The sequence below is a fragment of the Labeo rohita genome, chromosome 2 (genome assembly GCF_022985175.1).
Source record: "Labeo rohita strain BAU-BD-2019 chromosome 2, IGBB_LRoh.1.0, whole genome shotgun sequence".
In the NCBI taxonomy this organism is placed as follows: domain Eukaryota; kingdom Metazoa; phylum Chordata; class Actinopteri; order Cypriniformes; family Cyprinidae; genus Labeo; species Labeo rohita.
Window position 1 is genome coordinate 37,930,865 of NC_066870.1, and position 12,684 is coordinate 37,943,548.

Consider the following 12,684-nt stretch of genomic DNA (forward strand, 5'->3'; position numbering starts at 1 on the left):
ACAATAGAAATCTATGCAAATGTAAACGTGTGTGTGTGTGTCTGCAGTCTTTGTTCATGTCTGAAGTCTGTCTGTATAGACTGTTCACACACACACACACACACACACCACACAGGGTGTCTGGGAAATGTCTGCTCATGCATTTGCAAATGACAAAAATGACATTAATGAAATATTATGTAGTATTATATAGAGATTTACAAATGTGATCTGTAGCAGAGGAAAAAGCTGGACCTTTTCTCTGATGACAAGTTTCTTCATTTTGATAAAAATGTTTCAGTTCATGTAAAATACTTAATAATTTAAGCAAATAAAATGAAGCAAATAAAACTCCCTATAATTGCTGCATAAATGTGTAAAATGATAAATACCATAAATACAATTTCTACATTTGTAAAATGTTTATTTTGCTGTTCATTTAATGGCAGAATTTCAAGATTTTCTCATATACACTGAAATCATCATACTTTGTGTATTTTTTATGACGGACTATGCAGCAAAGTTTAGATTAATGCATGTAAACATAATGATAATTCTAGTTCTATATATTGCAGTTCAGCATTTGTAAAATCTAAAGTATTTCAATCAAAACATGCTCTGAAATTGCACATTTGTGCATGCAAATTTTTGTCTTTGAATGGTTTGTTTTCAGATGTTTGTGGTGAACTCATTAAAGTGTGCTAAAGCCGTCTCTGCTCTATTGAGAGGAGCTGAAGAACCTGCTGTAGTTTTGTGCCGCTGAATTGAAACGGGCCACAAGTTGGTTGCGAAGCCTCAGACTTGAGCTTGAACTTGACCGTCGGAATCGTCTGGGATCCCAGACGTGAGTTTGGCCCCTGCTATTATCATGCAGAAGTGAGTGTCAGCCCTCATTAACATATTCCCCCGCCTGCTTCAATTAAAAGAGCAGAGCTGTGAGAAAAACGCCGAGACGTTCTCAAGGACTCAAGACAATCACATCTGCTTCAGTCCAGACACACACGACCTGTAAGCGCTCCGACAATCACAACAAGTAAGGATGCTCTTCTCAAAAATTAAGGGAAATTATTGTGCGGATTATTAGTAAGAGCTGGAAAAGATATGAATGTCTTGGTTTGTTTGTTTTTTTGTTTGTTTGAGAAAAATGAGAATGAATCTGAAGCACTGTAAAAGTTAAGCCTTGAGGTGTTTAACTAAGGATTTGTGTGATTGTAAAGAACAGCATTGTTTAACAGCGTAGTTTATAGTTATTTACATTTTGAGCCAGTTTTTATTTTTTTCCGTTTTCTTTTTGTAATTTTGTTGCTGTTTTTGTAAATATGTCTATATAGTTTGTACTCATTTTATTTCAGTTTTAGTTTGTTTTTTTAATACATCAAGTTTTAAATTATCAAAAAAGTCAATCAAGCAAATAAATAAATCATGTTTTAAATATATAAATAAATGTATAAATTAAAATGAGAAATGGCAACTAAGTTTTTTTAAAATATTTTATTTTAGTAAACATTTATTTCAAGCAACAAAAACATTTTTAAAGGTTTTAATCTCTAGTTTTGGTTAACTATGATAACCCAGTTGAAGAATTTAACCATTTAAAGTATGTTTCACTTATGTTTAATTCAACTATCAACTTTGGCTCAGATATTGCTTCTAAATTTCTTCCTAAAATGTATGTGTTCATTTTGAGATCTCTGACGTTTGATTGCAAATGTTGGCAAATCTGAGCACACTTTGAGCCGTTCTTAAGAAGCATGTGAGGTTACTTTTAAGCTTTTTAAGCATTTAAGAAGCAAGAGACTCCTTTTAATCTCATTGCTGCATGAGAAGTTAACTGGATAATTTTACAAGTGCATTTACACACTGCACGCATCTTTTCCATGTTAAACTTTTTTTTTTTTTTTTTTGGAAGTCTTTGTCATTTTATGACAAATAATTCTAAATGTGTTTAATTCAGTGTGACTGTAAACATCTGTGTGCAATGAGAGTTCAGCGTTTGATCATGTGACAGCATCTCTCATCCAATCACAGCCGTTAAATGATGATGAGCTGTGAAGAACATCATAAAACACCTCTTGCATTCACTATGTGAAAATACAAGCTACTGTGAGCTGTTTAAATGTATTTAATGGGGTTTGTGTTTGTTGGGATATTTAGAGTCCTTGACATTGGAAAAAAATGTGGTGTGGGATTTATTTTGAAGCAGTTTTCACTTTGAAATTGTTAGTATTTTTCATGAATAATCAGAGAAAAGACAAGTTACAGCAGTAAGTCGTAGAAAAACTGAAACTGGTTTTCTACAACTTAAAAAAAAAAACGTTTACAGTGTTTCTTAGAAACAGGTTTAAATGGCCTTTTCTGCTGATTATTTTGCTCCTTTCAAACCGAATTTCATGGACTCTGCATTATGTTCTCATGACATTCAGGATGTTTTGGGGATTTGTTTTAAATAAAATCTGAGTATGTTTAGTCTGTGATGCATAATATTCTTTCCCACTGTTTCTATAGGCAAGAAAGCAAAAGTTAAAGGTGAAATAATTCGGTTTCCATCAAATGACGTCTGAATGCAAACACAGAGAATCTTTATATTGGAGTGGCAGTCACACACTTCATGAACAGAATAAAAACACTTCGTAAAACTCCATTCAGGTGCACTGCGATGGTACAAGATATTGTGATTAGCTACTATTTTTACATTAGTGTGTGAAATATCTTATATTAGCCTATTAGATTTAATAGTGTGAGTTGCATGCTGGGTTTGTTTCATACCTGTATTTAGATGAACTGTTTGTTGATTCATTAGTCGTGAGCTTTCAGGTGCAGATACAGGTGTGAAGTGAGCACAGGTGAGCAGCTCCTGCATAAATGCCTGTTTAGCGTTCGGCATGTTAAAACATTTTAGGAAATGGCTCAAATAGGTTGCAGGTGTTGTGTTATTTGCATTCTAATATTTCAGTGAGATTAATGCATGAAGGTGGGAGGTAAACAAAGTTAGTGCAGTTAAAAAAACATGGTTCTTTAGAAATAAAAATCCACATTTAGATGACTGACATGTTTATTTTTACAGTTTGTGCTGTGTTTGTGCTAATAAAATTATTGCATGAAACTAACTATTTAAAATACAAATAAATATCACAATCACTGATGCTTCTGGATTAAAATCATTAAAATATTTTATCGGCCAAATACTAATGAAAGTAAGAACACTTTTGATGTTCTTTCTTAAATTACCAACAAATAATAGTCTATAGAATGCATAGTATATGTCATGAATTACTGGGAATATTATTAATATACCCATGAAATACAAAACACAGAAATAAAAAAATAAAAAAGTAACAAAAAATAACAAAAAATGGTTTATATTAATTTGATAATAAAAGGCACACCGCCTGAGAAACACAGATGTCTTTTAAAATTATTATATTCTCCTATAAATATAATAAATACCAAATATAATATAAATAATCCTAGAAAATGAATTTAATACTAAAAGATGTCATGTTTAGTTTTCCATTTAAACTATGAAAAGGCAATTTACTCAGCACTGTGGCTTCACCTAAAAAAATGTTATAAAGACAGTAGATTAACATATACCTCAAGTCATTTGTAATCAGTACTAGAAAAAGCTTAACACACACATTATAAAAATGACATTTAGGAAGGTTCACAGTAATTGCATGAAAGTAAGTCTGAATATTATTTCTCTGTGATCACACACACACACACACATCTTGATGCAACACCTAATTTTGTATTTCTTGCATGCTAAGTATTTTTCTTTTTTGTTTTAAATGAGTGTGTTTTGGTTTAGGAGAGAACAGGTAGTTCCTGAATTTCTTTATAGAAGGTCTCTGGGTGAAGGTGAAGGGTCATTCACGTTCATAAATAATTATGATGGAAAAGAGTTCGTCTTGACGACCGACCTTTTTAATTCGATCCTGTATGTATTTGTTTGTTGATTTGTCAATCTGAAATATTCACAGGACGAATCTTTATATTATGATGTCATTCATAATAATCGAACGGAATTCTAAATTAACGTTTGTTGAATTATAAACATTTTTTTATATCTTAAAGGGTGGTAAAAATGAAAACTTCGTTTTTATTCCAATTTTTGTATATTTTGTAAATGAGCAATTTTAGCTGTTCGTGTTTTGTAAACTCCTGAAGCAGAATTTCTAATCATTCACATAATCAAGAGCTCAGAATTAATTAAAACGTTTGAATGTTAATGACTTTACATTTTAATCTGCAGAATTAACAGACTTATATAAAAAAGATTTCTTTATTTATATCTTCATGAAATGACGAGCTTGTAAAACATTCGATTATTAACACTAATTCTTCACAAAAAAAAAAAGAAGATTAAATATTTTAAAGGAGAATGAAGCATTTTTAGATTTTGTTTACCCAAAAGTGTTTAAATAATAACTATAATTCTATATAATGATATTGTAATATTTATATATGTGTGCAGCTTCCCATTTTTCTCTCATTTATTAACTATAAATGTTGTATAGCCTACAAATCTAACAGACAATGCTAAACGCAATTACTTTAACCGAAAAATGTCATAAACAGATGTATTAAAAAATACGCAACACAAAGCTGAGGTGAGCGCTGATGTTTGTTAATTAGATACAGGACAGAATGACGTCATCGCGTTTCCTCTCTCTGCAGAACGACCTTATTCTGTGCAATAAATGTGATCAATTTCTGAGGCCTTCACGACTTCATGTCGCATTATGATGATTTGATACGAGACCAGATTCAGGCACGATAAAAATGTGAAATCAGTGTCATTGTACAGTTAAAAACTGCTATTATATTTCTGATGATTGATGTCACCATTCATGAATTTCTGCAAGAAGAATGATTCTGAATTCACAATATCAATTCAATGAACGACGTGATGTACTTGTTTGTTTCTGTTGTCGTTTTATGATGGGTGAATTGTTTCTATAGATGTTTTATAACGCATAATGTTGCAATGTGAGCTAACATGGTATCATCAAGTTGAATATAATATTATATATATAATATAATACGATACAAATGTAGTGTGTCTATATTTGATTCATCAGTTTAACTGAACTGTTAAAAAAGCAAATGCATTGCTTTGACTATATTTATTGTATAAGCGAAGTTAAATTATGTAACTTAAATATAATGCAATTTTTTAAATTCAGTTTTAACTCGGGGCTCTGTTGCTTTCCTCTCAAATTACTGAAACTAATCTAAAATTGCGGGTAATTTGCACAGTTAAAATTCCAAATAAATTGATTGCAATCAAATCGTTTAGGAAAGAAACTTTTAAAAATACAAAGAATTATTCAAACACCACTTTTATGCTATTTTTAATGCTTATTTCGATTAATTAATTTATACAGCCTATAATGCATAACTGCTGCAATTAGGCTTATTTTCTGTCATTTATCCATGATATGCATAATCACTCTCTCTTCACGCCTTCACCGGTTTGAATGCGCCGCGCTCAGCGTGAATCGCACACGCCACACCGACACCGACCAACCGGAGCTCGCGTTTGCGCTGTTGGGTTATTCAACATGGCGAGTCATGCATCTGCTCCAGACATGTGTGTCCTGTTGCACACGTGAAGCATGTGTGACTCCATGTGTCATTTTTGCATGCAATTAAGACTGAGCTTTTGCATCAGTCAATGCACGGGGTTTAATGCATATAATGATCAAATGCAAGAGAATGCACTTTTTTTTTTTGCTCATGAAGTCATTTGAAAGCTAGTAAAGACAATTTCACCATGTGATGCACCAACTCACTGAATTATCAAAATTAGTGAGTTGCATGAATAAAACGCGCAGTTTTCCCTGGCAACACACAGTTTGCTGCAATGGTCCTTTTCGCTAGTAATGGATGCTCGCTTTGTGCCTCCCTCTCTCTCTCTCCCTCTCTCTCTGTATCAGCCCCTCCCCTTCTGTTCTCTATCTCATTCTCTCGCTCTCAGTCCATCATTCTTTCGGCTCTCCGCTCGGCGCTTGTTTGCTGACGAACAAAAACGCTAAAGGATGTAAATGAATGAAAGGAAAGAGGCTTGCGCACGCAGAGCTGGAACAAAAGCAAACGAGCCACAATGGAGGAGCGTTTAGCTGTGCATGTGATGCTGCAGAGCCTCAGAGCTGCTTCTGCTTTAACTTTCATCCTTCACTTTCATTTGGAGCTGAAGACATGAGGACACGGTGAGCATTTACCTCAAGCCTGCATGTGCATTCGCAGTGCTTTGCATTGCACATTAAATCAGCACAGATTTTAACCAGAGTTAGACGCTTAAAGAGTTTAATTGAACGTGCATTTATTCGTTTTGCAAGTGTTGGATAGATTGAAACACTTTTGAACTTTCTGATTTTTAATGCAATTCGTTGTGCATTTAAAGTTAACTCCGTAAACTATTTTAGCTAAAGATATGCAATTGCATTCTCAGTTTTCTGTTGTTGCATTAATGATTTCTTCGAAAGCACAAAGTGCTATTCTGCAATGTTTTCTGCTCATCGCACTGAAACAAATGTGCCATGCAATATATCACATTCATAATTTGTGTATAAATATACTCATTCCAACAAATAACGCGTTTAATTTAACATTGGAGAGCGGTGTAGAGAAGGAATGTGTGTCTGAGGCCTGATGCTCCTGTGTGTGTTCAGATGCGAGTTCGGGCTCTTCATGGGAAAATGTCGCCAGACTCTCGTGTGTCTGTGGCCCCTCGCTGCTCCCAGACTATATTGTCATGATAATGAGGAACAGCTCGTTGTTGAACTTGATGTTGACTTCTTTCTTCAGGCCTCATTTTTCTCGGTCACTTGTTTGTGGTGTTTTTTTCACACGGTTCTCTGGCGAGGATTATTTGTGGGGAACAATGGACTGATGAATAATGACAGTCGCGTTTTCTTGCGGTTCTTGATGAAAAGAAAAGATATATTTAGTAAGATGTGCTTTTAATTAGTCGAATTTTATTTTAATAATTTATTTCAGGTTGTTTATGAAATAAAAAAATATATTACACAAATTACAATTTATTTTTATTTTAAAATATTCAATAAACAATTGTTGTTTTTTGATTTGGCATATTTTTAATTGCCGTAACTTAATTTTTAATACTAAATGTATTTTGTTTTCCACAGATATATTCAATAGAAATAGATATTTATGCAATCTTTTTTATATATTTTTTCTATACATTTATAAAGCAATTTTTTGTAAATGTATATCTCTATTTGATGTGATTGCTGGTGTGTTTCGTGCAGTTTTAGATCAACAGGTGCTGATGAGGCCTTCAATTCTCTCTGCATATATTCACTGTCAAGATCATCAGGATCATAAGAAAAGCCTTTGATGTCTCATGATGCATTATTTATTCAGGCCAATTTATTTATTTCTGAGGAAGCCATTTTTTGCATCAAAACATTTTTATTTATGAACGTCTTAGTTCCACAGCAGCTTTATTTGTATTGTTTGGCGCAGATAATTTAATGCACGCTGAAAATATAGAAGATCACAGACACCTTTAGCACAAAAGGATGCTCGTAAAATGTAAAATATGAACACAAAAGAAGTTTAGGTTAATATAAACACACATACACGCACATTAATAAACGTGTCGTTTAGGAGGTGCAATTCTCTTTTTTTCTTTTTCGTCAGTAAACTCACAATGACTTCACGTGTCTTGGTAATAGCGTATGTTTCGATCATTTTTTATATTTTTTTTAATACCTGTAGCATCAGCTCGTGAGAATGCAGGTGCTTTCAGACTGAAGCTCTATAGATGCATTTACATCTGTATTTTAACACGAATTTCTGTTCGATCCACATTGCTTTTATACAATATTTCGCTTTAGCACTTCTGAATTAATATTAGATTATCCTAGTAAATACAAAAGCACCTTTTCTAGCTAAAATGCAAGAAACAATTAATTTATTCGAACATACACTATTGACAGTAGGTGTTTTATAACTTATATTTAAAAGGAAACAAGTTGTTTGATGCCTGCTACTTATTAAAAACAATATTAAACAGTGTTTTACTGTCCTGATCGAACGTTTAAAAGACGCTTTTCGGTTTGCACATATAAAACTGTGTAAGGCATTAAAAACTGCACTAGAACATCATAAAAGTCTTCTTTTTTAAGAAAAAAGTTCCTTTAAATCTACACGTAAATCATTCTGTAAAATCGAAACTAAACGCAAAATATTTTTCTGACGATAAATGAAAGCATAAAGGGAAGAATAAAAACGAGAAAAAGACAAAAAAGAGAAAAGTAAACGGGAAATCAGGCAAAAAAAGAAAAGAAACAAAAAGAGAATTTTACAATGTAAAAGGAAAAGAGGAAAGATTTAGAAAAATAATCTAAAATGTTCTTTCTTTTATACAAACCGCAGCAAAAACGAATCACATTTGCAGCTTATTAGAGGTGTAGATATTTATTTAATTTAGTTCCAAATGTTATAGTCTGTTTATTTGGAGTCAGTGTATTTTTATGATATTAAACTGCAGGTTATTTTTGTAATTTCGCTCTGACAAAACATTAAACAGACATAGATAAATAAGAAAGAGAAAAGTGTAGAGAGATGCTCTTCCAAATGTATTAAAACAATTAGAAATTAAGTAGCCCATAAATGTAAAATTCTAAGAATGTGGCGATGAAAGGACAAATGAGGTGTGTTTGTGTTTTATTGAGCTCGTTAAATCATCCGCTCGCAGTAACTCCTCATAAACACTTTCTTTTTTCTCTCCATCGATTAAAATGACTCTGTTCTGATGCTCAGATTGTTTAAACATGAACAACGGCATGGCAGGCCGTTTTGTAGAATCATAAATGATGCAAATTGGTGACTCGCTATTATTCCAGACCAATTTTAGATCTAGAGCTGTTGTATAGGTGTGTGTGTGTGTGTGTTAATGACACTGTATATGCAGAGAATGGAACATTCCACCATGTAAACCAATAGACATGTGGACGATTCCATTATGTTTCCTGTGTGTGTGTGTGTGTGTGTGTGTGTGTGTGTGTGTGTGCATCTTTGATGACGTGGTCTAAACATTTCACCTAAATATAGGCCTAGCGCATTATGAGGACTGTCGTACTTGAAAGCCTCTAAACACAAGTCAGGATCATAAAACCTACTTTAGCAAATTATGAAGGCCCAAATAATGCCGATAATTGACTCTGACATACAGGGAATCAAAGGCTCGTGTGTAAAATCAGAAATGAATCCGATTACTCAGCATCATCCATTCAAATCAACTGTTATTTCTGAGGCTGATGTCCGCTGTTATTTTAGAGTTTGTCTGGATGAATTATATCTATATTCAGCGCACGCTGCAAATTCACAGTCTCGCGGTCATTGTCATTTGAAAAGCACATTCATTGTAGTAATTTTATTGTCATGGTAACGAATGCTATTCATGGAGTGACTCTGGGCCTCTATGGAAATATGAAACACGGTAAATGAATAACAGCGTAAAATGAGAAAAACAGCATCTGTAAGAGTAGGTGTGTAGAGTAGGATGTTTAAAATAATGTGATTTTAATGCACACATATAAAGATTGAATCCATTTTTTATTTATAATTTTTCCCAATAAATAAACATAGATTCAATCATTAAATTCACAATTAAATTGTGCATATGTTGTTATACAATATTTTAATTCAGTTTATTATATATTATATTATATGTTGCATGTGTTTGTTTGTATGTCATTATTAAATTTTATATATAATTATGCATATATTAAAATGCTATAATATATCATTAAAATAGTTTAAAATAATTTAAAAATAATTTCTATTATATATATATATATATATATATATATATATATATATATATATATATATATATATATATATATATATATATATATATGAAGAGTTTCTTTGCAAAACAAATAACTCAATTTTTAACAATTTTCAATCATGTTTTTTCTATTGTACATTCCAATTAATCTCAATCAAACTGCAGTTGGGTATGTGTGTGTGTGGGTATGTGTGTGTGTGTGTGTGTATTATTCTAAAAATGCCAAAGCTTTTCTTTCAGCATTGGACTACAGCATTTATAATGAACATTATATAAAAACAATGGAGGTCTATGTTGTGTCCCCATTTAATGAAATAATAGCCTATGTAGATTTGTGAGAAAGAAGAGGCGGAGTCACAGGATGTGGGCTGGGCTTTTCATTTGTAATGAGGTCAGTTGCTTCTGCTCCATTAGATGCTGCTCTGAAGATGGAAGCATGTGTGTTTCATTTTTAGTCAGATGTTCAGGCCTATCTGGCATCATTAAAACACCAACCGAAGCCTTAAACAATACACTTTGGATTTTTAAAAGCATGTGGAGTGAAACAAATGACCTGAGCATCAGAAAGTGAGGTATGTCTAGTTTAAATAGCTCATTTTGATCTCTAAAAGCATCCATGCAGGTGCAAATGCATGCATTTACAAACTATGTTAGGTTTTAACAGAGTATTTAGAGTGAATATGAAAATATGTTGATCAGTTCTTGTAAATGGTCTGTTTTTGGTCACAACACAAACCTACTGAGTTAATTTGAGTTGCTGTGTGTGTGTGTATGTGTGTGAATGAAAGAGAGAGAGAGAAGGAGATTTTATTAAATTGCCTTATGTTGATGAATAGAAATGAGATTGAATGAAGCCGATGTCTAAAAGCTCACCGTTTGTTTCTTGAGTCCTAACTGAGTTGTGAATCGTGGTGAAACAGTCGTGCATCAGCGCTTCATTCTCAATATTGTCGCTGGCACATGTGACCGCAAACACAGACTCCATCCGGAGCGCCGCGGCCCCTTTAACACGCACGGGCTAGTTTTTCTCTTTGGTTATCTAGCTGTATGAGTTTATGAAATATCATAAAGCTAGAGAACCGAATGTAGAAACTAATCCCACTGACTTCATGAACCGCAGAGCCGGAGACGCGGAGAGACAGAAAACCGGGCTCGAACGCGGACCCAGCGCGTCACAGATGCTTTTATGGAAGTGCACGGACAGAATGCATGCCTAAAACTGAATTACAACAGAAATGTGTGTGGAATCCGCTAATGACGCATATTGCGTTCGGGGAGCGTGTGTACGCAAAGAACGCACGCATGCATGCATCACTCCTCATCACGCGTGCTTGTTTCAGGTGCACGACTGTTCCTCCGAGGGCCTTTGACGGTGTTGCCCGTGTGTGTTGTATTTTGCTCTGGCTCGAGCCTGATGCGAATCTCGGTGTCGGTCTTTTGTGCGGTTGTTGTCGCGCCGCGGTTAACGGAGCGCCGGTGGGTTGGTCCGCGGCTCCGCGTCACGAGAGCAGCGCGATTCGGGCTCGTTTCACGCGGTGTTAATAGCGGAACACGCAGAAAGTAATCCAAAGTAAAACAGACCAATGTCAGATTTGAGAATCTGCCACGTTTCTATGAATATTCACGTTTATACTGGGATATAATGCACAGATCGGTTTATTTTGGATCAGAATACAGAAATGCATGAGCCAGCTTAACTGATATCATTCAAAGTGTACTTCAGTTATCCATATTACTGACAAAAATATGTTGCAAGAACGTTATGCCAACGTTCTGAACACGTTTTTGTGCTAACGTTTTGAAAGTAATGCAAAGTCAGATGGCCTAATGTTTAATAGCATTCATGGACAAGGAATATTTGGACATACACGTTTTTGTACAAACACTGGCAATGGGACAGATCAGTTTGTTCTGCATGGATCAGAATAATAATATGGAAATGCAAGACTGATATCTTTCACACTCTGACTAAACAAATGTAGAAAAGCTGTTATTTGTACCTAAAGGGCACATACTGGTACTTTAAATGCACATATTAGTACCTAAAAGGTACAAAAGTGTACCTTTTGAAAAATGTACTGCTCCAGAGACATCTTTTGTTTTTCTAAGAGTCCATAAAATCATTCAAATGTTCGTTAGTATCCATATGTGACCCTGGACCACAAAACCATTAGCACAAGTACATCTGTAGCAATAGCCAACAATACACTGTATGGGTCAAAATGATGGATTTTTCATTTATGCCAAAAATCATTAGGATATTAAGTAAAGATCACATTCCATGAAGATATTATGTAAACTTCACACTGTAAATATATCAAAACTTAATTTTTGATTAGTAATATGCAAAGCTAAGTACTTTATTTGAACAACTTTAAAGGTGATTTTCTCAATATTTTATTTTTTGCACCATCAGATTTCAGATTATCAAATATCTCTGCCAAATATTGTCCTATATCATAACAAACCATACATCAATGGAAAGCTTCTTTATAATGTATAAAACTCAATTAAAAAAAAATGAAATCAAAAAATGACTGGTTTTGTGGTCCAGGGTCACATATTAAATGTTCTTGAACATTGGTGTTTTGCTAACATTTCCATTAAGTTATGAAAATGCAGTGATCTCTAAAATTCAAAACGTCAGTTTTTTAAATGTTAAGGGAATGTTGCATTTTATGATTGGCAAACATGGAATTGTTGCTTCCGTTTTGAAAGAAACATTTAAAACACATTTAAATGTTCAAACTAAAATAAAACGTTCCGTGAATACTGTTTTTGTGTTAATGTTTTGAATTTCCAAAGTAAGATGGTCTAATGTTTTATAGCATTCATGGACAAGGAATACTTGGGAATCATATACACAGTTTTGTAGA

General features: G+C 33.6%; 2 long non-coding RNA genes across 5 annotated transcripts in view; one reads left to right on the forward strand and one right to left on the reverse strand.

Moving 5' to 3' along the window:
* The window catches only part of LOC127153897 (uncharacterized), a 58,539-nt gene that overhangs the window by 12,600 nt on the left and 33,255 nt on the right, over positions 1 to 12,684 (reverse strand). The gene's annotated exons all lie outside the window — the stretch shown is intronic.
* The window catches only part of LOC127153885 (uncharacterized), a 42,589-nt gene continuing 30,841 nt past the window's right edge, over positions 937 to 12,684 (forward strand). Inside the window, exon 1 of one of the 4 annotated variants that reach the window (XR_007825362.1) lies at positions 937 to 1,012. This is a non-coding gene — a long non-coding RNA (uncharacterized LOC127153885). Of the gene's footprint in view, positions 1,013 to 5,974; positions 6,195 to 10,217; positions 10,381 to 10,914; positions 11,149 to 12,684 lie in introns of those variants that run through there. The other 3 variants (XR_007825359.1, XR_007825360.1, XR_007825361.1) reach the window with 3 other exon arrangements.